The 23,547-nt window shown below is 39.1% G+C and overlaps 1 long non-coding RNA gene across 1 annotated transcript in view; it reads right to left on the bottom strand.

Moving 5' to 3' along the window:
* The window catches only part of LOC121144080, a 38,402-nt gene extending 27,403 nt beyond the window's left edge, over positions 1–10,999 (bottom strand). The window contains exon 1 of the long non-coding RNA XR_005881405.1: positions 10,867–10,999. This is a non-coding gene — a long non-coding RNA (uncharacterized LOC121144080). The remainder of the gene's footprint in view (positions 1–10,866) is intronic.
* Positions 11,000–23,547: the final 12,548 nt, after the last annotated feature.

Raw genomic sequence — 23,547 nt, 5'->3', positions numbered from 1 at the left:
GGAAGAATAGAGGATGATGAGAGATACCATAATAGAGGGAGTCATTATAGGTTTGAGGAGAGATCTGGCCCTAGTGAGATTTCCAGATATCATAAGGATGATATCAACTGACAATCTAAGCAATAGTAGAGAGACTACTACCTTATATGACATCCTAGAGACTTCATCTAGTGGCTGGTGGAAGCAGAGGCAGACACCCACAGCTAAACACTGAACTGAATTCCTGGAACACAGTTGCAGAGAGGGAGGAGTGATGAGCAAAGAGATCAAGACCAGGTGGGTGAAATCCACAGTAACAGCTGACATGAACAAGGGGTAGCTCATGGACCCCAAACTGATGGCTAAGAGGCCAGCATGGGACTTATCCAGACTCCCTAAGTTTGGATGTCAGTGAGGAGGACTTGGCAATCTATGGGGCCTTGGCATATAAATGGACTGTAGGAGCCCAGTCCACATTGAGGAATACTCTCTCAGCCTGGACACATGGGGGAGGGCCTAGGCCATGCCATGGATCCTATGACAGACTTTGGAGATGCCCCATGAAGGGCATCCCTGGAGAGCAGAGTGGGTAATGGGTGGGGGTTTGGGGGTTGGTCGGTGACGGTGGAAGAAGGGAGGGTGAGGGAGCTGGGATTTACTCCTGAAGCAATCTTGTTTCTAATTTAAATAAAAATATATTTTAAAAATCAACTGAAGAATAGATAGAGAAAATGTGGTACATTTACACAATGGAGCACTACTCAGCAGAAAAAATAATGGAATCTTGAAATTTACAAGCAAATGGATGGCACTGGAAGGAACCATCCTGAGTGAGGTAACCCAGTCACAAAAAGAGAAATATGGTATGTACTCACTCATATATGGATTTTAGACATGGAGCAGAGCATTGCCAGCCTACAATCTCACCACCAGAGAGTCTGGGGTGGAGGGAGGACCCAAAGAGAGATACGCATGGTAACCTGGAGAAGGGTTAGGGTATGTAATCTCCTAATTTGATTGGGGGGAGGGGAGAAGGAGATAGGAGAAAGAGAGAGAGAAAATAGGAGGGGAGAGGAGGACATGGGAGAGCAGGAAGGTTGAGCCAGGGTAAGAATATTGGAGAAAAGGATAGAAGATACCATAAAAGAGGGAGCCAGTATAAGTTGGAGGAGGGATGTGGCACTAGTGAGATCTTCACAGATCTACAAGAATGACACCAACTGGCATTAAGCCTACCTTAAATGCCCTCCTATGATAATGAGAATGATGACTATCTTATATGTCATCTTAGAACTCTTACCCCTTGTCTGATGGAAACAGAAGCAGACACCCACTGCTGTGAACCAAATTGAACTCCTGGAACCCAGTTGCAAAGAAGAGTGATGACCAAAGGAATCAAGTTCGGGCTGGCAAACCTACAGAGGCAGCTGACCTAAACAAGGGTGAACACATGGATACCAGACTGATGCCTGACAGGCCAGCATGGGACTGATCCAGACATCTTCCTACCGAACCTGGATGACAGAGAGGAGGCCTGGGCAATCTGTGGGACCTTGGAGAGTAGAGCAGTATTTATTTCTGGCATACACAAGGACTCTGGGAAGCCATACCATGTGGAGGGATGGTCTCTCAGCCTGGACACATGAAGAAATACCTGGGCCCTTCCCGGGATGATTCCACAGACCCTGAAAGTCCCTCATGGAGGCCCTTGCCCTCCCTGGGAAGCAGAGGGAGGGGTGGGGCGGGGTGATGGGTTCGGAGAATTGGGGAGTGGGGGAAGAGGGGAGGGAGAGGGAACCCAAAAGTGACATGCATAAAAAGTTAAATAAAAAATATATGGAAAAAAAAACATGTTTTCCCCATTTAATTACATAGACATTTTCCAGATAAAGAGAACAAAACACTTTTCTATATTTTTTAAATTAAATATTTCTAGTTTAAATAAAATCCCATCCCTCCCTTTCCTTTCATCACTCCAGTCCTTCCAATGTCCTATACCCACGATATTGCAAAAATATAGCTGTGTAACCAAGAGCAGAGAAGTAAAACTTGTCTGTCATGCTGTAAGTTTTAAGAAACTGAAGCACATTACTTGCTTTTACACAGTTATGTGATAGAAGTGGAATTTGCAGTGACTGCGGCACCCAGTACACAGGCTTTGCTCACAGACTAAACAACTGCTACTCCATGTAAGGTCCGGAATATACTAATGTTATCAAAGAAGCGTATATATTCTTAATATCAATGGGAGCCTGAAATTACATTAATTGTAGGATAATTATGTCAATAGTTGTGGCTGGATGTGAGATAAGATGACCAATGTAGATATAACATGCTATAAAATTCCAAAGTCAAGAAACTCTTTTTAATTGGGGTAAGGTGATTGATTCACCCATCTAATTGTTGTATTTTGGTGATAGAAGTAGCTGGATCTTTGTGAGTTAGAAGCCAGCCTGAGGTACATAGTGAGTTCCTGTCCTATTAGGGCTGCATAATTAGACTTTCTTAAGAAAAATAAATAAAGCAAAAGAGAGAAAGGAAGGAAGAAAAGAAGGAAGCAAGGAAAGAATGTAGGAAAGAAGGAAGGGAGGAAAGAATAAAAGAATGGAAAGAATGAGAATGAATGATATTCCAATTTGTATAGATTCAAGTAAAGTTTTACAGCTAAAACAGACATAGGAAGAAGTCTCATAGGATGGAAGATAGTTGTGAATTTATGCTAGGTTGTGGGTATGAGGGAAATACTTGAAGCAAAATTGAATCATAAACAAAAGCTAAAAGTAGTTCAACAAGCCACATGTTAATAAATAAACTTGATATTGTAGGAAATTTTAGTTCCAAGTTCTTTATTTATATGGTACTAACCACATTTTGGGCAAGCTGCTTACCTTCCTCAGAATTTCCCTTTTTTCCCTGTAAAATTGGAGCAAGAGGACAGAGATGCCCCAATAGCTGCATTTATGTTTTATTCCTGAAGACCTGACTTTGGTTCCCATCACTCACATCAGCAACTCACACCAGCCAATAACATACAGGCATAAATACACAAAAACATACACTTAAAATGAATTCTTTTACAACATGGAAGCAAGAAAATCAACCTTGATCGATATCCACTATATGCCCTTTGACAGTGTTTATTAACTATAGAATATATTTTATATTTTTAATTAAGGATAGGCTTATGTATCTCCATGAGTGCATAGGCACATGAGCACATGGAGTATTCATTTCCAGGGAGCTGAACTTATAGAGAGTTGGGAGCATCTCTGCATGGGTGCTAAAATTTGAGTCTTCTTCTTCAGAAAGAACAGCAAGTGCCTTTAATTATAGACTAATACTTTAGCCCTATTGAAAGTTTGTTTCAAGTCCATGTTTCGTCCGAACTCTGGAATAACATAATGTTTCATCATTGCTGATTGAGGTTTGCCAAAACAGGACTCATTTGATATGATGTGAAGATTCTAGATGTCATTTCCCAAGCTAATAAATTAATACAAATTAAAGACATAGAGTTGAAGCTCAATCCTGACTTCCTGTATCACAATTTTCATTTTTAAGTTCAATTCACAAATCTTGATATTACATTTTCAAGTCTCTCAGCAACTTTGTTTGCATGTATGTAACTTTATTGTTGCATCTGTGCTCTGATTAAACCCAACAAAATGCTTTGTCTTCCACATGCTCTAATAATCTATGGGCACAGAGACATGATGTGTGAGTCTCTCTCCATCTCTCTCTGTCTCTCTCTCTCTCTCCCTCTCTCCCCCCCCCTCTCTCTCTCTTTCTCTCTGTGTGTGTCTAGAGAAGTAGGAAGAGGATTGAGCCTTTGTCTTTATATGAACCGATATGATAATTTCTTTCCAGCTTCAACTTTACTCTGTGTTTCATAGTACTATTGAAGTATTTGCACAAGAGAGATAATCCACAAGTTCAATAATTTTCTGTAACACTTTTCAGTCAGGAGTAGTGTCACATATTGGAGAGTTTGTGTTGGATCTGATACCAGACAGCCTAGGTGATTAAATAAGTTAATTAAATAGAAGAATCATTTTCAATGAATTGCAGCATCTTTAAGAGTCCTCATCCTCCTTGTTTCTTCCTCTCCTGCTCTTCCCTATTCCCTAATTCTTGCCTATTCTCTATTTATTTTGTTCATGACATTTCTACTATCACTGTAGTATTTATTTTTAAGATATTGATGCTCATTCCTAGTCACTGGAGTGAAGCCACTTAGGAGATATTATTTATTTTATATTAGGGCATTTGTTTCTTAGATTTTTGTCCCATTATGGCTTTTAAATGAGTTGACATAAACAATGATGCCTAAATTGAATTTATTTGCACCTCTTGAATGCGTCTTTGAAAAAATCTTTAATAGTGTGCATTTACAATTTTTGACTCCTGATTTAATTAATAAAGTTAAAGCAGGTTTCTAAAATGTAGTGTACTCAATTTCAGTATGTTCTTAATTCCCATTCTTAAAAGGTCTTAACTCTAATTCTGTTCTGTCTGTCATTAGATACCTGTGTGACATTGTTAAACTTCTTCACTTTCTATCTATAAGCTAAACTGTGTTTGGAAGTAAAACAAAGAAATTGAACAAGATTATTGTCATGATCCATTTTGTCACTGTTGGCCTATAAAACAAAATCAGATAAACTACACACACAGACAGGGTATGTTACAGGCGACTACACTCTGCCTTGGTGAAATTGAGAGGATTTTGATGACGTTAAGGTGAAGTCTGACCTTGACCCTGTGTTTTTGATAATGTGCTTCAGAGAGCATGGTGTGAGTCTGTTCAGTTTTGAATCTGGTACAGAGAATCCGGTAATGCTTATCTCTCAGAAATTCTGTTTTATTCATCCTTTTTGCCTATTGTCATGGTTGCTAACGTTGATTTCCTGCAAGAACAGTGTGCTTGTGTCTAAGTTCAGTTTGATAGTCTCCTAGCCCCAATCCTTTGTCATGCTATTTCCCTGGAACACATTACTTATCAATAATGAAGCAAAAACATGTTATCCATTTGGTATTTTCTCTGACTTTTTTTCAGATTTCTCATTCTTCTTAATATAGCATTTTTTAATTATGTAATTTTACCTACAGTAAACCAAGAATGCTTTTCTCTAGACTCGTGCATAGCCCTGGCTTGCCTTCAACTTGACACATAACCTGAACTGACATTTAACTTGCAACCCTCCTTCTTTTATCTCTCCACATATGGAACTGTGGGGTGTGGGGTCTCCCTCTGTCTTGTGGTCCACTGACCATCAGTCCAAGAGGACAAAGAGAGCAGAGGAAACCTGCAGGGCTTTGTACAAGATTAGAGCATGACAGAAACAGCTTCCACGGTTAACTTCAGTGAGACAGCTTAACTTTTCTTCAGGGTGAAGGAGATAGTTTAGGGTGGGGATAGCAGCTTAGGCACTGCCTAATTTCCATTTGGCAGCATGGTGCTATAGCAGAGAACAAAACCTAGTTATCATATGGGCAACAGGGGGCGGGGATAACATATACAGGGAACTATGTCAGAGATCACATTTCAGATATGTTAGGCATCTAAGCTCAGGGGCAACTTCCAGATAAGGTCAGGCATTTGTGCCTATAGAAACTATCCAAATTAGATAGTGGGGAGACCAGCCACAAAGGGAATCCTTCATATTAACCCAAGCTCATAGAGCTATATAAACATAGTGAACTACAACCTTAAATTCAGGGTACTCCAGAAAGGGCTCACCACAGTTCCATGATTCTTTTTAATTCCAGTTGCATTATCTAAACCTACGTTAAAAACACAGAACACATGGATATCAAACAGTCAATGGTTTTAAAAATGATGTTTTACCATATATAAATATGGTGTAAGAGAAAAGTGAAGTATTAGCTGCCTGCTAATCTGTTCCTGCTGCTTCCTCATGAAATAATGAAAAAGGAGGGGCAAGTGCACCAAAGCATAATAAAAAGTAATAGTTTCAGACAGAGTCCTCTGCCCATCCTCCTTCCCCAGCCTGCACGGCTTTGCTTCCTGGAGTAAGCACATGTGACTCACTTCTCCCTGATCCTGCCCCTGAGCTCACAAGCTTGGAACCAGCTCTGCCACTTAGTACCCAGGCTCTTTCCTGCTAATCAATTCTGACCTTCTGTTTTGAAGTTTAAAAGCCTCCAAAGCCTCTTTGGACATCAAATAGCTCCAACCAAATGCCATTTGGACAATTTAAATGCAAATGAATTGGCAATATTTGGTCTGCTTCCAGTTAACTTGCATGCACTTTCCCAAAAGACAGGGACAACGATACAAGACCAGCCTTTCGTCCTGAACTATGTGGTATCAAAATAAAATTGCACGGACACTTGTTAAAAATGGCAATACAAAAATTTTGTTGTTCTTGCTCAGGCTACTGTGACAGAAGAAAGATCTTCAGAAAATTAAACTCAACTCTACTGAAGAAAAATATCAGAGCTGGGGTGTTTCTTTAGCTTTACAAAAATGGAGTGGAAAATTGCTATGGAAAATTGGTAGGGAAATGGGTCAAAGTGAGGCCATCTGCATTTGCTAATTTTTCCTTAATGAGCCTTGACTCCTGTCCTTTCATAAAGAATGGGAATGGCAATGCTATATACTTTCATGGTCATGTGTTTCCAGGTCCTTCAGGAAGGCGTTTTTGTTTGTTTGTGAAGTGGCAACAGGTTAGACGTCTTTTATATTTCAAAAGGTCAGGGAAATAATTTAAACTTACAATTCCTCCAAATTAAACATTCCCAGAAAAGTAAAAAAACACCTTATTGTCAGGGGAAAATTTGTCTAAATTTAACCAAGATAAGGAAAAATTGGTTAGTGGTCTTCAAAATGGAAAATAAAATCTAGTGTTTGGACTTATTGTACTTTGAATATTGCCTGCTTTGGTTTCAAATTGAGCAGATGTATTTTCATTCACAAAAGGAGCAGTGCCACATCCCCAGGAAGATATGTATGCACACACACACACACACACACACACACACACATATACACACACAGACACACACACACACAGATGGAAGAAATCAGATCTTCGATTTCATCTGATATTAATTGTGAAAGTAATCTTGAAAAATTGCATTTATGGTTTGAGTATCAGTTTTGTCTGTGAAGTGAGGAACCTGGTGTCTCTGGCTCCCTAAGGACCATTTCAGATCTCTGGTTTTTCTGATTATATGATTCTTCACAATGCTGTTAAGGAAAAAATTACACTTAACTTGAAGATTCTTAATGGACATTTGAAAAGACTGTCAAGGAGAGGAATGAACACTACTTAAGTGGATGGGGTAACAAACAAGGAGCCAAATTCTTGTCAGACTTAAAATAACAGATTCTATGTTCCTCTTTGGTCTCTTGGTAAATAAATTTGTATACATATACATATTAAATGTTAGTCATTTGCAGGGAGTCATTATAATGTTCATAACTAATAGTCATCTGATACTTTTGAAAGTACCTAGACACTGGGTGCTTACTACAAACCTGTTCAGTCCCTAGATGACTCCATTTGATAAGCACTGTTTTTTCTATTTTACATGAGATGGAACTGCTCACATTCTCACAGCATTAAAGTGAAGTTACTGAGATGTAAAAGGAAGCCTTCCCGCCAGCCTGGTTCCAGAGCTGCATCAGTCGCCAATAAACACACAGGAGGCTATATTAATTATGAAGCTGTTGCCCTTGCTTGTTTCTTACTGACTATCTCTGACTTAAGTATTTATCCCATAATTGTTAATCTAAGTATTTCTCTTACCGGAGAAATTTCCGGGCTTCCTACCGCATGACGGTTACATCTCGACTTCTGTGTTTCTCGTTTCCGGAGTCCTCCTGGACTCCTAGTCCCACCTATCTTGGTTCCCTATTGGCCAACAGTGCTTTATTGACAAATACACAGGACTTCCCCAACATCTCCTCTTTTCTGTTTACACAAAAAGAAAGGTCTTAACTTTAACATAGTCAAATTATATATAACAGAACCATCATCAAGTAAGAACACAGTTACAATATTTTAACAAGACTTAAAGAAAATATCATCCATCCCATCCTTGTGAGTTCAAAGTTCTATATGTAGCATATCTTTTATCATAACTAAGGAAAACTATAACTATCTACCTTCAACTCTATCAAAGACCACAGAAAGATATTATATAAACACTAGAATTGACACAGACATCTTGCTACCTGAACAGTCACCTGATGTTCCTCTGTAAAGTTGGGGCATCCATCTTCAGCCCATAGGCCACAGTGTGTCCACAACATTTCTCAGCAAAGCAGGAAATTTCAAACTGTCCATCTGCATTGGCAGTCTGTCACTCATTTTTCTGTGTCCTCAGAAAGTCTCATAGAGTCTTTCATGAAGCAGGAACCCTCAAGGACTGTTTAAGTTCAGCAGTCACTTTCCTGTGGGCCCTGCATGTCCAGTTTATAGAGCAACAAAGAGTCCAGACAAGAGCAGTTTCTTGCCCAAATGGCTAATCTTGCCATATCGAAAGCAATCTCCATCATGAGTTTCTTCGATGCCCATCTCAGACATAATTGGTGCTGCCAGGAGCAGACATTTCTCATTGTCAAGAAAAACCCTAAACCATTTTAAATGCCATTTTCTGAAGGTCTTTGACAGTTTTGAAGACTATCTATCTCAAATATATTTCTGTATATCTTGAAAACCTAACTTGCCTAACTATAAGTTCTGACTATTATAAGTAACTATCTATAGTCTGTATTTAATTATGTATTTTTTTAAAAGATCAGTATAAGCACAATACTTAATCAAGAGGAGAAATATACACATCACAAAATTGACCTTGAATTTGTGTCAATAAATGAAAAACCATACCCATGCCATAATTCCCATTTTTACCATTAAAAAGAGATTGGCTGTGATCATTAGCCAATTATAAACAACCCCATTTAAATGAAAACAAAGATTTATAAACAAGATGGGAATTAGGACGTCGCTCATTCCAAACTGCTTCATGCTGGAAGGGTCGCTGTTCATACCATGAGGATCATGACAAAACTCAGAAACCTGTATAAGTCCTCATTTTCGGGGTCTGTAAGACTGCATCATCTTAGCTGTTTCAATTGTTGGAACACCTGGTCCACTGCTTCCGGTGGTCTTGGTTCATCAAACCACAGAAGCCTGGAAGGAATCCTCAGCTTTTCATTTTCTGTAGAAACATAAACAAAAACTCCTTTCCCAAGTAACATATCCTTATACTTAAATTTTGAAGTCAAGGTATTTTCAAAAGATATAAGTTGAATTAATTCAGTAGCATTTATAATCAAGTGTACTTCAACAGTTGTTCCTTCCTGAGCAATCAAAAAACTGAAAAACACAATACCATACAGTATCCAGACTCTCTGTGTATTTTCCATCTTTACTTGGCTTATTTATTTATCGATTATTTCTCTATTTCTTTTACTTTTATTTATTTTTCTCTGACACAGGGTTTCTCTTTGGAAATCCACCTGCCTCTGCCTCTGCAGCAAATCCTACCAGCGTGCACCACCACAGCCAGCTTCTCTGATTACCGCCATGACCTTTCTTTTTCTCTCCCAATCTTAAGTATATTTTTAAACACACTGTAAACCTTTAGAGGTTTTTCTTCATCCAAGTCTGACTTTAATGTAAATCTTTATGTTTTTCTGGCCACGTGTCTTATCTGTTAAAACCACGGCTGTTTAAACTGCAGTGTTCCCAAGATGGCAGGTGTAATCGTGATTCCAGTTTACTGTCTCAGTCTATGCTGAGATCCAGCAAAAGCTGGGGATGTGGTCACTGCCACTTCCAGCTGTATGTACACACCTTTCAATAGTTAGAAGAGCCTCTTAAAAGAACCTTCCTGGTGTTTTTTTGTTTGTTTTTTTTGTTTTTGTTTTTTGTTTTTGTTTTTTTTTTGCTTATGCTGAGTCAGGAAGACTCTCTTAAGCAAATCGCATGAGTCTAGCTAAACAGAGCCCACCTGAGAAAATGCTGCTACCAAAAATCTGTGCTTCTCTCCATTCTTCTGTTTCTAACATTCCTTTAAAGCCTTTGTCATTCTACATGGAAATTCGTCATCCAACTCCTAATCACCATTATGTAAAGGGAAGCATTTTCCTTGAGAGAAGCCTTCCCACCAGCCTGGTTCCAGAGCCGCATCAGTCCCAAATGAACACACAGGAGGCTATATTAATTATGAAGCTGTTGGCCTTGCTTGTTTCTTGTTGGCTATCTCTGACTTAAGTATTTTCCCCATAATTGTTAATGTAAGTATTTCTCTTACCGGGGAAATTTCCAGGCTTCCTACCCCATGGTGGTTACATCTCGACTTCTGTGTTTCTCCTTCCCAGAGTCCTCCTGGACTCCTAGTCCCACTTATCTTGGTTCCCTATTGGCCAACAGTGCTTTTTTGACAAATACACAGGACTTCCCCAACACTGAGACACATCCATAAGCATTTTGTCTAACAATAAATTGAGGGCTAGTAGTAAGACAATCCTGTGGAGGGGGTAGAGAATGACCTGCTCATTGTCTTAAGTTGTGATAGTTTCTTGTATTATTTTCTTTATTCATATGTATATGTATATTTACATTTTATATATATTTATGTTTAAGCATGTGTGTATATAGTGACAAAACACTTTTGTTTCCATTTGCAAGAAATTTGTTTTTATTATGTCTTTTTAAAAAATAGTATTTATTTTACATCTTGACCCCAGCTTTCTGAACCTCCTCTCATCCCAGTTACTGCCATCTGACATACCCCTCTGCCACTTCCATTCACTCCTCTTCCATTTCACGTTTCCAAGAATACCATAAGGGTGCCAACAGTCCTTAGGGTTCAGGGAAAAACTTACCCTGACTTAAAGGGGGTCCTTACCAAATCACAGCCGCTGTTGGATGTAAAATTTAGCGTTCTGGTTGATGGAAAGTCAGCTGTTGGTCCGATGATGCAGGTTGCCTGCGTGGTCACCTCCCGGGTCAGCAGGCAGCCAGAGCTGCAGGGAGAGCCTGTCCAGGTCAGGGAACCAATGTTTTTAAAATGTCTAGGTTTACTCAGTAACAAGACACAAACTGTGACTCAATAATCCATGTGGAGTGTATTGGTAGACAGGGAGGGAAAGGGGTTTGAGAGGGAACCAACCGGTGCAGAGCAGAGAGACAGACTGACAGACAGAGCAAGAGAGAGAGAGAGAGAGAGAGAGAGAGAGAGAGAGAGAGAGAGAGAGAGAGAGAGAGAGAGAGAGAGTATGAGAGTGAGAGAGAGGAGATGAAATGGAGAGTAAGATGAGATTAAGAGAATAAAAAGAGAGAGTAAAAGAGAGCGTAAGCAGGCAGGGGTCAGTCCTTTAAAGGGGTCCTTTACACCTGCCTGGTTCTCACAGAACTCTGGGCTGGCCAGAGAACTCCCTGAGTGCATGTTGCCAGGTAACTGGTCAGGCCAGCATAATGCCTGAACCTTTCAGCTAGACCCTTCCCCATATGTCCAGGCTGAGAGAGCAACCATCCATGTAGTATGGGCTCCCAAAGTCCATTTGGATGCCAGGGATAAATACTGATCTATTGCCCAAAGGCCCCAAAAAATGCCAAGACCTCCTCACTGACACTCACATTCAAGGGGTCTGGATCAGTCCCATGCTGGCCTCTCAACTACCAGTCTGGGATCCGTGAAATTCCCCTTGTTCAAGTCAGCTCTTTCTGTGGCTTTCACCAGCCCATTCTTGACCCTACTGTTCATTGCTCCTCCCACTCTGCAACTGGTTTCCATGAGTTCAATTCAGGGAGTAGCTGTGGGTGTCTGCCTCTCCTTCCATCAACCATAGGCTCTAGGTCGGCATACAAGGCATACAAGGAAGTTGTCTATCAGGGAATGGCATTTAAGGTAGCCTCTCCACTATTAGTTGGTGTCATCCCTGCAGATCTCTGGAAATCTCACTAGTGCCATATCTGTCCTCAAAACTAGAGTGGCTACCTGTATTATGGTATTTCCCACCCTGCTCAACTATATTCTTCCCCTGATTCAAACTATTTACTCCCCAATGACCTCATCTCCATTCCTTTTTGACCCCTGTCTTCCTTCCAGCTCCCTCTCACCACCCTGCATGCTCCTATTCCACTTAGGACATTCTGTGTCATTCCCCTTCTATGGGAACCATGCATATCTCTCTTAGAGTCCTCCTTGTTTCCCAGATACTCTGGCAGTGAGATTGTAAGCTAGCACTCCTTTGTTTCATGTATAAAATCCATATATGAGTGAGTACATACCATGTTTGTCTTTTTGTGACTTGGTTACCACACTTAGGATGGTTTCTTCTAGTGCTATCCATTTACCTGCAAATTTCAAGATTCCATTGTTTTTTTTCCCTGCCGAGTAGTACTCCATTATATAAATGTACCACATTTCCTCTGTCTACTCTAAAGTTGTGGTGCATCTAGGTTGCTTCCAGGTTCTGGCTATTACAAATAATGCTACTATGAGCATAGTGGAATAGGTTTCTTTGTTGTATGAATGTGCATCTTTTGGTTGTTGGAGTGGTCATTGTTATTTAGGATCTCTTGTAAATACTGCCAGCTCTTTTAAGAATTTCGTTATCAGCCTTACTGCCCTTTCCAATTCTTTGATAAGAAGAACCTGGTCTCACAGGAATAGCTGATAGAAATCTACAGTTAGGTTATTTAACAACCTTTCTCCCTGCAATTAGGTTATTTAGCAACTCCTCAAACCCAGAGACCTTTACCCTACTAACACCTTGATTATCTTCATCTACATTCCTGCAGCTCAGCTTCAGGGGTGGTCTGCCACTATCAACACCCCTCAGTATTTGACCAAAAACACTCCTTGGTATGTGACCAAGAGGCCAGATGCCAGATTACCAGGCTCCAATCTACCCCCCCCCCCGTCTCCATACCCCAAATTCCCACCCTAACTAGTATATAACATGCCTAAGGAAAAGAAAATCTTGCTGCTTGATCAGAAAGCCTGTCTTGCTGTCATTTTCTTTTATCTTTTGTCACACCATTCCAGGTTACCATGCTCCCAAGTACCTTTTTGCCCTGCTGGCATTTGTGTACACGCCTAAGAGTGGAATCATTGCATCTTGTGGTAGACTGATTCCCTTTTTCCTGAGAAATCTCCATACTGATTTCCAAAGTGTATATGAGTTGGCACTCCCACCAGGAGTAGAGGAGAAATCCCCTTTCTCCACATCCTCTCCAGCATAAACTGTCATTGGTGTTTTTGATTTTAGCCATTCTGACAGGAGTGAGATGGTGTCTTAGAGTTCTTTGGATTTGCATTTCCGTGATGGCTAAGGACATTGAACACTTTCTCAAGTGTCTCTCAGCTATTTTAGATTTCTTTATTGATTATTTTCTATTTAGTTCTGTACCCCAATTTTTAACTGGATTCTTTACTTTTTTTGGACCCTTGCTTCTTAAGTTCTTTGTAATGTTTGGAGATCAGACCTCTCTCAGATGTGGGATTAGTGAATATCTTTTCCCATTCTGTGGGCTGCCTTTTTGTCTTGCTGGCTGTGTCCTTTGCCTTACAGAAGCTTCTCAGATTCAGGAGTTCCCATTTATTTATTTATGTATTTATGTATTTATTTATTTATTTATTTTTGGTTTTTTGAGACAGGGTTCCTCTGTATTGTTTTCGAGGCTGTTGGCCCAGCCCGGCCTCGAACTCACAGAGATCTGCCTGCCTCTGCCTCCCAAGTGCTGGGATTAAAGGCGTGCACCACCACCGCCCAGCTCCCATTTATTAATTGTCGATCTCAGCATCTATGCTACTAGTTTTATGCTCAGGAAGAAGTCTCATGAACCAATTCCTTCAAGGGTACCTCCCACTTTATCTTCTAAGAGGTTCTGTGTGGTCATATTTATGTTGATGTCTTTGATCCATTTGGACTTTAGTTTTCTGCATGGCAATAGATATGGATCTATCTGCAGTCATCTACATGCCAATATCCAGTTCTGCCAGCACCATTTGTTGAAGATGCGGTCTTTATTCCATTGTATGATTTTATATTCTTTGTCAAAAGTCAAGTGTTCATGGGTGTGTGTGTTTATATCGGGGATTTCAATTTGATTCCATTTGTCTTCCTGTCTGTTTTTGTGCCAGTTCCAAGCTGTTTTCAGGACTATAGCTCTATAATGAAGCTTGAAGTTAGGGATGGTGATGCCTCTGGAAGTTCCTTTATGGTACAGAGTTGTTTTGGCTATACTGGATCTATTTTTTATCCATATAAAGTTGATTATTCTTCTTTCAAGGTCTGTGAAGAATTATGTTGGGAATTTGATGAGAAATGCATTGAATCTGTAGATTAATTTTGACAAGATTGCCATGTTTACTATGTTGATCCTACCTTTCCAAGAGCAAGGGAGGTCTTTCCATTTTCCAGTGTCTTCTTTAATTTCTTTCTTTAAAGACTCAAAGTTCTTGCTTTACAGGCCTTTCATTTGTTTGGTTAACATTATCCCCAGATATTTTTTGTTGTTAGTGGAGATTGTAAAGGGTGATGTTTCTCTGATTTCTTTCTCAGCCCTTTTTTGTCAGTACTAGTAGTGCTACTGATTTTCTTGAATTGATCTTATGTCATTCACTTTGCTGAAAGTATTTATCAGCTGTAGGAGTTCCCTGGTAGAGTTTTTTGGGTCACTTATGTAAACTATCATATCATCTGCAAATAATGAAAGTTTGACCTCTTCCTTTCTTATTTGTATCCGCTTGATCTCTGTTGTTATGTTGCTCTAGCTAGAACTTCAAGCACAATTTTGAAGAGATATGGAGAGAGTGGACTGCCTTGTCCTGCTCCTGATTTTAGAGGAATCGTGTTGAGTTTTTGCCCTTTTAGGTTGATGTTGGCAGTTGGTTAGCTACACATAGCTTTTATTATGTTGAGTTATATTCCTGTTACCCTGATCTCTCCAAGACCTTTATCATGAAGGGGTGTTGGATTTTGTCACATGCTTTTTCAGCATCTGGTGAGATGACCATGTGATTTTTGTTTCTCAGCTTGTTTATTTGGTGGATTCCATTGACAAATTTTTGTATGTTGAACCTTCCCTGCATCCCTGGGATGAATTCTACTTTATCATGGTGGATGATTGTTCTGATGTGTTCATGCATTCGATTTGCTAGTATTTTATTGAGTATTTTTGCATTTATGTTCATGAGGGAAATTGGTCTATAGTTCTCTTTCTTAGTTGTGTCTGTGTGTGTCTTTGATACCAAGGTAATTTTAGCCTTGTAAAAAGAGTTTGGCCATGGTCATCTTGGTTCTATTGTATGGAATACTTTGAGGAGTACTGAGATTAACTCTTCTTTGAATTTCTGGTAGAATTCTGCACTGAAGGCATCTAGTCCCATGCTTTTTTTGGTTGGGAGACTTTTGACAACTGCTTCTGTTTCAATAGGGCCTATAGGTCTGTTTACTTATCTGATCTTGATTTAATTTTGTAAGTGATATCTATAAAGACAATTGTCCATTTCCTTTAAATTTTTGAATTTTATGTAGTAAAGTTTTTCAAAGTATGGCCTGATGATTCTCTGGATTTCCTGAGTGTCAGTTGTTATGTCCCCCTTTTCATTCCTGATTTTTAATTTGCACTTCTCTCTCTGCCTTTTGATTATTTTCCATAAAGGTTTGACTATCTTAATGATTTTCTCAAAGAACCCACCAACATCATTCCTCCAGAGTCTGTCAGTTCATCCAGGGCGTGACCTAGGCCCTTCCTCATGTGTCCAGGCTGAGAGAGCATCCCTCTATTTGGAATGGACTCCCAAAGATCATTCATACATTATGGTAAACACTGATCTACTACCCAAGGCCCCAGTTATTTCTGTGGCCTCCTCACTGTGACTACATTCATGGAGTCTGGATCAGTCCCCTGTTGGCCTCTCAGCCATCAGTCTGGGATTCAAAAGCTGTCTTTGTGGGTTTCACCATCGTGGTCTTGACCCCTTTGCTCATCACTCCTCCATCTCTGTCACTGGGTTTCAGTAGTTCATTTCAGTGTTTAGCTGTGAGTATTTGTGTTTGCTTCCATCAGTCACTGGATGAAGGTTCTATGATGGCATAAAAGTAGTCATCAACCTTTCATCAAGGAGGGGCTATTAATGTAGTCTCTCTGCTATTGCTTAGTTTTCCATTTGGTGTTATACTTGTAGATATCTGGAAATCTCACTAGTTTCAGCTCTCTCCTTAAACCTACAATGACTCTATTTATTATGGTATCTCTCATCCTGCTCTCCTCTATTCATTCCCCAACCCAACCTTCCTGCTGCCCCATATCTTCAAAGTATGAACTGAAGATTCTCTGGATTTCCTCAAAAAAAAAAACAAAAACAAACAAAAAATTAACACCCAATTGTCCTTAATCTCCCTCAATATTAATGGTCATAATTTGCCTATAGATAACAGAATGGACATGAAGACAGAATACATCTTTCTGCTGTGTACAAAAAATACACCTCAACTTCAAAGACAGACATTACCTCAGAGTAAAAGCTTGGGATAATGTTTTCCAATCAACTGGTCCCAAAAAACAAGCTGGTATAACTATCCTAGTATTGAACAAATTAGACTTCAAACTAAAATTAATAAAAAGAAATGAAGAAGGTCATTTCATATTCAGCACAGGAAAAATCCATCAGGATCAAGTCTCAATTCTGAATATCTAAGCCCCAAATACAAAGCATCCACATTCGTAAAAGATACTTTACTAAAACTCACATCACACATAAGACCTCACACAGTTATAGAGGGAGACTTCAATACCCCACTCTGACCACTAGACAGGAATACCAGACAGAAACTTAACGAAGAAACAAAGGAATTTACAGAAGTTTTGACCCAATTGGGTTTAACAGACATCTATAGAACATTCCATCCAAACAGAAAAGAATATACCTTCTTCTCAGTGTTACATGGGACCTTCTCTAAAACTGAATCCAAGAACACATTAGAAGAATCATACACCATGATCAAGTAGGCTTCATCCCAGCAGGGCAGCAATAGTTCAACATATTAAAATCCATCAATATAAAAAACCATATAAACAAAATATAATAGAAAAACCACATGATCATTTCACTAGATGCTGAAAAAGCCTTTGACAATGCCCAACACCCATTCATGATAAAGTTTTGGAGTGATCAAGAAAAAAATATACCTAATCATAATAAAAGAAATATACAGCAAACCAGCAGTCAACATCAAACTAAATAGAGACAAACTCAATGAGATTCCTCTAAAATCAGCAATGAGAAAAGGCTGCCCACTGTCTCCATGTTGCTTTAATATTGTACTTGAAGTTCCAGCTAGAGAAATAAGATAACAATAGGAGATTAAGGGGACACAAACTAGAAAGAAAGAAGTCAAACTTTCACTATTTGCAGATAATATCATAGTTTACATAAGTGACCCAAAAAACCCATGGCACTCCTACAGTTGATAAACACATTCAGTAGCCATATTATATACTTACAATAAGCAGACTGAAAAAGTAATTAGAGAAACATCACCCTTTACAGTAGCCACAAACAATATTAAGTATCTTAGAGTTGCATTATCCAAACAAGTAAAGACATGTATAGTAAGAATTTTGACTCCTTAAAGAAAGAAAAAATAAACAGTATATGATAAAATAAAATGATCTCCCATGCTTTTGGATAGGTTGGATCAACATAGTAAAAATGGCAATCTTGCCAAAAGCAATCCACAAATTCAATGTAATCCCCATCAAAATCCCAAAACATTCTTCACAGACCTTGAAAAAACTTCTCAAGCTTATATGGAAAAACAAAACACTCTGGATAGCCAGAAAAACCCCTGTACAATAAAGCAACATCTGGAGGTGTCACCATCTCTGACCTCAAACTTTATTATAGAGCCATTGAAAACAGCTTGGTATTGGCACAAAAGTTGACAGGTAGACCAATGGAATCAAATGGGAAACCCTGATATTCACCCACACACCTATGATCACCTAATTTTTGACAAAGAAGCTAAAGTCATACAATGGAAAAAAGGAAGCATACTCAGTAAGTAGTGCTGGCATAACTGGATGTAGAAGATTTCAGATAGATCCATTTTTATCATCATGCATAAAACTTAAGTCCAAATTGGAGCAAAGACCTCAACATAAATCCAGCCACACTGAACCTCTTAGAGGTGAGAGGTACCCTTGAATGAATTGGTACAGAAGACAACTTCCTGACCATAACAGCAGTAGCACAGATACTTAGACGTTTCTATAAGGTAAAGGACACAGTCAACAAGACAAATGGCCCCCCAAATGGGAAAAGATCTTCACCAACCCCATATCTGACAGAGGCATGGTTTTCAAAATATACAATGAACTCAAGAAGCCCGCCACCAAAACACCAAATAGTCCAATTAAATTGTGCAGTACAGAAGTAAATAGAGAATTCTAAACAGTGGAATTTAAAATGGCGGAAAGACACTTAAAAGAGTGCTCAACATCCTTAGCAATCAGGGAAATGCAACTCAAAACAACTCTGAGATAAAATCTTACATCAGCCAGAATGGCTAAATTGAAAAATACTAATTACAGTCTATGTTGGAGAGGATATGGAGAAAGAGGAACACTCCTCCAATGCTGGTGGGAGTGTAAACTCATACAGCCAATTTGGAAATCAGGAAAATGGGAATCAGTTAACCCCAAGATCACAGAGTGAGGTAACCCAGTCACAAAAAGACAAACACAGTATGTACTCACTCATAAATGGATTTTAGACATGGATCAGGATAGTGCCAGTCTGCACTTCCACTGACACTCAGGATATTTTCTTCCAGTTCCATCCATTTGCCTGCGAAATTCAAAATTCCATTGTTATTTTTTTTCTCCTTAGCAGTACTCCATTGTGTAGATGTGCCATATTTTCTGTATCCACTCTTGGCTTGAGGAGCATCTAGGTAGCTTCCAGGTTCTGGCTATTACAAACAATGTTGCTATGAACATAGTTGAGCGTATGTCCTTATTATATGAATCTGCATTCTTTGAGTATATGCCCAAGACAGGAATTGCTGGATCTTGACAACAAAGAGTAATCTAGAGCCTAAGCAATAAAACATTCCTTCATGGCTTTTGTTGCAAGTTTATTCCTTAAGCTCCTACTCAGTGATGGCCTCTTATCTGGAAGTAGAAATTGAAATAAAACCTTTCTTGTCCTAATTAGCCCTTGTTTACAAATTATATTACATTAATAAGGACACTAGAATATAAATTAGTATGTAAAGAGTAGATTTTTCTGATTGATCTGATCACGTGTTTGGAGGAAGATTGTAGAGGTGTTAGGAACTTTAAATTTAAAGATCCAGTGACTATTCAAAATTGAATGGGGTATTCTTTTTTTAATTTTAATTTTTAAATTTAAATTTAAATTAGAAACGAGGTTGCTTCACATGTCAATCCTAGGTGCCTCTACCTTTCCCTCCCCTCCTCCCACACCTACTCTGCAACCTCCCATACACCCTCCTTTCCTCAGGGAGGGTGTGGCCTTCTATGGGGGTGTCCATAGTCTGTCATTTGATCCATGGCAGGACCTAGATCCTCCTCCAAGAGCCCATGGAGAGAGTGTATCTGTCATTGTGGGAGGGGCACCCAAAGTTCATTTGTATGTCAGGGATAAATATTGATCTACTACCCAAGGCCCCATAGATTGCCTAGGCATCCTCACTGACACCCACATTCAGGGGGTCTTGATCAGTCTCATGCTGGATTTCCAGCCATCTGTCTAGTATTCAAGAGCTACCTCATGTTCAGGGAAGCTGTTTCTGGGGATTAAACCAGCTCAGTCTTAACCCCTTTTCTCATCAGGGACATGTAAATAATAGAGATATGAGTTATGTTCAGATGGAAAGAGATACTTCTTTTGGTCCTTTCTGTGATATTTTGGCCAAAAATTGGTGAAAGTGGAATATTTGCAGTACTGGGGAAATGGATAATGGTCAGCTGAGGCTGAATAACCAGTTGTCATTAATAACAGATCAATAGCAATGAGTTGAAATCTTTTGTGCTTCACTGAGACAATGGGGTGAGCACACAGACACCATGATCTAAAGGATGCAAGGCTGCATCTCTGACGTCAGAACCTGGAAAATAATGCACAAGAGTCTCCCAACTGGTATGGGTTTACAAGGCATGAAAGAGACCTGAGAGGAGCTGAACATAGTGCCTCAAGTTTAGAATCATTTTATTTTATTTTTTTATTTTATTTATTTATTTTTTTGGTTTTTACGAGACAGGGTTTCTCTGTATTGTTTTGGAGGCTATCGGTCCAGCCTGGCCTCGAACTCACAGAGATCCGCCTGCCTCTGCCTCCTGAGTGCTGGGATTAAAGGCGTGCGCCACCACCGCCTGGCTTAGAATCATTTTAGAGAGCCCCTGGGAGGGTTTTAATGAAAGTGAGGCCCCAATTGCAGCAGGAATGACAGATTTCAAGAAGTTATTGAGATAGACTGAGGCTTGGAACCATATAGTAAAGTCAGAGTTCTGGAAAAAGTGGTCTATAGTGTTGCTGCAGTCTTAGTTGCAGTGTAGTCACCAGATATTAGAGATGCTGTGATCATAAGGGCATCAGAGGGTATGGAGTCAAGCTGGTAAGCCTATGAGACAAGTGGTATGTGTTGTAAATGGCAGAACTTGAAAACTGGAGCTCATAAGTTCAAAATGCCAGCATTGAACTGCAGTATTTGATTTACATTACAGGTTGTGCTTTTTCTTTTATTTGATAGTAACTACATCCTGATCCTTCCCCTTTGGGGTTAGAAAGTATGAAAGAATGACCCATTGATTCCATATATTTTTAAAATATTATTTATTATTTTAAATATTATTTTATATTTCAAACAAAGTTCTCTCTCCCACCCTTCCTCCACTCTCCCTCAACTCAACCCCCATCCCAGTCCTCATCCACTCCTCCCAACAGGTAAGGGTCCCATGGCGAGTTAGCAAAGTCTGGCACATTAAGTTGGGGCAGGACAAACCCCCTCCTTCCTGCATTAAGGCTGAGCATGGCATCCCACTATAGGGAATGAACTCCAACAAGCTAGCTCATGTGATCATGGTCTGACCGCTTGAAGCCTCTCAGAAAATCCAAGTTTCACAACTATCTCCCATTTGTATAGGCTCAATGGGACCTAACAAGGCTTTCATATGTGGGAATCCGCATAATTTCCAATATACATTTTCAGGGATGATTGTTTGGCATTAAACAAGCAATTGATATACCACTTCTCAGGTTCCCAGCTTTACTCAGTTGTCTGTAATTGCTTTGTATCTTGTTGAGGACTCATGGGATTTCCCCTGAGCACTTTGGCATGTTAGTGGGTGTCATACTCATTCAGCTCATATTTGGGAAGTCACATTTTGAAACTTTACACATATAGCTTCAGATATTACTAGGAGATATTCTACAAATTACATTTATGATTATATATGTATATACAAACATATTTGCGTTCAATAACAATTCTGGTCTTTAGAAGTTCAAGTTTTAGAAAATCTCCTTGTTTTAAAAATTAAAAGTTATGTTTTTTATTTTTCAAAGCTGAAAATCTGAACTCTGGACTATATAAAATTTAAAGCAAAACAAAACAATATAAACAACTGAAAAATCACAACAAAATATAACATTTACATATATTACTTTTCATTTTGCATACTTTCTTTCTTTCCTTCATTTCCTTTTCCTCTTTCCAACCCCCCTAAATGTGCCTCTCCACTCCATTTGAAAATGGAAATTTTAAATTGTGCTCTCTGATATATTGTAGTATTAACCTGAGAACTTGGGGTCAAACAAAAAGAAAAGATTATGGTTGAACCATGATGTGTTTGCTTATCAAGTTAACAAGTATTAAATTATGCTATATCCTCCTTGAATTGTTGCTCTGACTTCATTCAGTGGTGCACTTGAATTACCAGTTTAAGGCAACTGCTTTCTTTCCCCAAGTTGCCTTTGTTTAAAATTTTATAGAAGGAAGAAAACCAAAAATTAATTTTATCTCTCTCTTTCTCTGTCTCTCTCAGTCTAGCGTGTGTGTGTGTGTGTGTGTGTGTTTGTGTGTGTGTGTGTGTGTGTGTGTGTGTGTATGCATGTGTGTGTATCAATGTGCCTGTTAGGACACGTATGTGGAGGTCAACAGAAAATTTGCAGAAATTGCTTCTCTCTTTTCATCAGTTGGGACCTAGGGTCCAAAGTCAACTTTTCAGGCTTAGTAGAAGTTGCCTCTACAACTCTTCAATCAAAGTGATCTTACTGGACTCCAAGATCGAATTATAGCTGGCTAGAAATTGGGCAGATTTTGTGAGGTTACTACAGACTCTCAGTTCATTTATTCAACAGACATATGACATCAAGAAGGCAACATTTTATAACACTCTTCCCCATCTTATGCCTAATACAGTCTTCCCATTCTCTTATCAAAGATGTTTCATGAACATTTTCAAAAAGATGATTATTGGATTCTTATTCCTCTTCAACTATCCACAAGCTGTCAGGAAAAACAAATAATGAAGGAACACTTTATATTCATAGGGTACAGGTTTTTATGAACTGTAACATTGAGTATTTCATGCTTGTATCTATGTTTTTCATTGAATCATGAAATAGGAAAACAGGAAAAATGCACAGATAAGATGACAAAATATGGCAGAGTATGTGTGAAGAAGTATGGGACAAAGATAATGCAATGTGTAAAGAAAAAGCATCAAGAAGGCGTTTAGATGAGAAGCAGACATCTAAATGACAGCAGTGTTTAGGATTTTCTTAGGAACAATTAATAGTTTGCATGTTGTCAAACCCACCTCTGTCTATCATCACAGAGAATAAGTGTCTTGTGGCTACTCTCAGATTTAAGATTGTCTACATTTCAGACAACATCTCTACCTCTGGAACAGTATGGCAAAAGCCCCTTTGAATCTTTTGCAATTTTCAAAGATCAGTTCAAATCTATTGTTCATCATTAGTGTTTTCCCATCATTTTAGTTAACATTGATCTCTGCTGTCTTTAAACTCCAAGAAGCACTTTGAGACTAAACTATTCATTCTAGGCTATGCTCCATTTCTCTTTGTGAATTTCTTGTATTTTGAAAAGCAGTTATTTATTCCAATTTGAAATACACAGTTCCTCTTAGCCGGGCGGTGGTGGCACACGCCTTTAATCCCAGCACTCAAAAGGCAGAGGCAGGCGGATCTCTGTCTTTAAATTATCAAGTACCTAAGCACATGGGCTTTGTATCAATATTTGCTTTCTCATATACTCATCCCCTTGTATTTTGTGTATATATATGCATATATATGTGCTATATTTCTGTGAACAGAGTTGATATACACACATAGACATGCAAGTATAATATTCAAGCAAGAGGTTGATATTGGGTGTCTTTCTCAATCAATCACAAACTTATGTTTGTAAGGTCTCTTGTACGTTTGTGGGGCCTCTGGCAGTGGAACCAGTATTTATTCCTAGTTCATGAATGGGCTTTGGGAGCCCATTCCCTGTGGAAGGATACTCTCTCAGCCTAGACACAC

Source organism: Mesocricetus auratus, unplaced genomic scaffold (assembly GCF_017639785.1).
Source record: "Mesocricetus auratus isolate SY011 unplaced genomic scaffold, BCM_Maur_2.0 Super-Scaffold_100014, whole genome shotgun sequence".
Classification (NCBI taxonomy): domain Eukaryota; kingdom Metazoa; phylum Chordata; class Mammalia; order Rodentia; family Cricetidae; genus Mesocricetus; species Mesocricetus auratus.
The sequence above is the reverse complement of the archived record's forward strand: the minus strand, read 5'-3'. Positions and strand labels throughout refer to the sequence as shown.